The following is a 2,924-nucleotide window of genomic DNA, read 5'->3' on the forward strand; positions in this document are numbered from 1 at the left end:
TTGCATTTCTCCCAGTTGGATTTCAAGGAGATGAGGTGAGGGATGAGTAGGGTCACGCCTGGGAGGGGGGGGGAGGTGGGGAGCGGAGGGGGGGGGGGGGGGGGGGCACAAATAAAAATTATGCAGAGCATTATTTCCCTTTGTCATAAAGCATGTGTTTCCTTAGACATGCAGCCATCCAGAATAACCTGAGAGATCTCAGAAAGGCTCCATGAAATGAATTGGACACTGAAACATATAATAAAATAATAAGGCCTACCAAGAACATAGAGTGTGGTGTTTTCTATTACATATAAAATAAAAAACAACTGTGTGGTAGGGTAGGTAAAAATCTTTGGGGGGTTTGACATTTCTATAGCCTAAAAATATAGGGTGGGATGATAGTCGTTAAATATTTACTTTTTTCTCTATTTTGCATGCATTAGTTAACATGTGAATCATTCTGCACTACTGACCAACTTACACAAAATAAACATAACATTTATAGTTTTCACTGTGGGGGGGGGGGGGGTGCTTGAGCGCAAGGAGGAGATTCTACCTTCTCTTTGAGCGTGGTGACTTCTTCCTTGCTGATCTTCCAAGGAAACTTCTCTGTGGTCTCCAGGCTGCTTCCTCATCCAGCATCCAGGCTTTGGAGAGCTCCTTGATGATTGTGTTGGTCTTGATCTTACCCAACCCACCAATCTAGACGGAAACCAATCAGGAAAGAAAATTTGAATGCATTTGCTCTAAATAAATTGTGTTCAGGTCTTGGAAAAGACCAACGTTAGTGCTAAAAAAAAAGCGAGAAACCTGGACAAATCTGGTTTAATGATCTTGTTATTCATTTTGCAACTTTGACTCAATTCTTTAAAGACCTGCTTGCATTTTGGTTTTACAGTGGTGCATCTATAGGCTGTACCCCCCCCCCCCCCCCCACCCGGCGCAAATAATGAAAACATTTTCCGAACCCCCCCCCCAACTTGACATTGCACCCCCCAGCCAAAGCTAGATCCACCCTGTTTCAAGGAGATGAGGTGAGAGATGAGTAGGGTCAAGCCTGGGGTGGTGGAGGGGTGGTGGAGGTGTGGTGGGGGGGGGGGGGCGGAGGTGGGGGGTTCACAACAAAAATTATACAGAGCATTATTTCCCTTTAACATAAAGCATGTGTTTCCTTAGACATGCAGCCATCCAGAATAACCTGAGAGATCTCTGAAAGGCTCCATGAAATGAATTGGACACTGAAACATAAATTAAAATAATAAGGCCAACCAAGAACCAAAAGTGTGGTGTTTTCTATTAGATATAAAAAACAACTGTGTGGTAGGGTAGGTAAAAATCTGTTTTTTGGGGGTTTGACATTTCAATAGCTTAATAACATAGGGTGGGATGATAGTCAATAAAATTTACTTTTTTCTCTACTTTGCATGCATTAATTAACATGTGAATCATTCTGCCGACTACTGACCAACTTACACAAAAATAAATATAAAGTTTATAGTTTTCACTGTGGGGGGGGGGGGGGTGTGCTTGAGCACAAGGAGGAGATTCTACCTTTTCTTTGAGCATGGTGACTTCTTCCTTGCTGATCTTCCAAGGAAACTTCTCCATGGTCTCCAGGCTGCTTCCTCATCCAGCATCCAGGGTTTGGAGAGCTCCTTGATGATTGTGGTGGTCTTGATCTTACCCAACCCACCAATCTAGACGGAAACCAATCAGGAAGGAAAATTTGAATGCATCTGCTCTAACTAAATTGTGTCCAGGTCTTGGAAAAGACCAACGTTAGTGCTGAAAAAAAGCGACAAACCTCGACAAACTGGTTTAATGATCTTGTTATACATTTTGCAACTTTCACTCAATTCTTTAAAGACCTGCTTGCATTTTACTCAAACTGTTCATCAAAATTCATTCCGCAAAGTCTGTGAGTACACATTTAGGTACTCAAAATACTCATCGAAATATTCTGCTCACCCTGTATGTTGAAATCACAAAAACTAGGTACTACGCGTTAAGTTACGGAAGACAGATAGTGCCACTCAATGAGTGTGAATATATTTTTTGGGTGCGTGTGGGAATATTTTTTTTGTACAGCGGCCGCCACTTATTATGTGGCGGCCGCTACATAAGTCGCCATAATAAGTGGCAGCCGCTGTACAAAAAAAATATTTTCACACGAACAAAAAAAAATATATTCACACTTTTTTATGTGGCGGCCGCCAGATAATAAGTGGCAGCCGCCACATAAAAAAGTGTGAATTATATTTTTTTGTACAGCGGCCGCCACTTATTATCTGGCGGCCGCCACATAATAAGTGGCGGCCGCTGTACAAAAAAATTATTTTTCATACACACCAACGAAAATATATTCACACTCATTGAGTGGCACTATCCATCTTCCGTATAAAGTGGATACTGGGAAGAGCTCTAAGTGTATTGTCTCCATGCATGGACAAAAGAGGGCGCTTTATAGTCAAACAAGCAGAAGCCGGAATGAGGGACACTTCACTGGTTCACTCATGCTGGTTATCGTGTATTTGGAACCAGCATTTATAAGCCACGATGGCGCCCAAATGGCCCTCGTTGATAGTTTTCTCTGTGGAGAGGGGGGGGGGGGGCTTGAGCGCAAGGAGGAGATTCTACCTTCTCGTTGAGCGTAGAGTGAACTACTTTCTTGCTGATCTTCCAAGGAACTTCTCCGTGGTCTCGCCTGCTTCCTCATCCAGCATCCAGGGTTTGGACAGCTCCTTGAACCGTCTCAGGCTCTACACCTGGGCTTTCTTGTTCAGGTCCGGGATGACCTCCACGTCCAAGCAGTTGATGCAGAACTTGCTGAGCATGTTGGCCATGTTCATCTTCTCCCTGTCCATTTGCTCCTTCTTGCTCGTGGCGGCAAAGACGCGCAGCCTGCATTTCTCCCAGTTGGATTTCAAGGAGATGAGGTTGGG

This window comes from Patiria miniata, unplaced genomic scaffold (assembly GCF_015706575.1).
Source record: "Patiria miniata isolate m_02_andy unplaced genomic scaffold, ASM1570657v1 HiC_scaffold_10, whole genome shotgun sequence".
Taxonomy (NCBI): Eukaryota; Metazoa; Echinodermata; class Asteroidea; order Valvatida; family Asterinidae; genus Patiria; species Patiria miniata.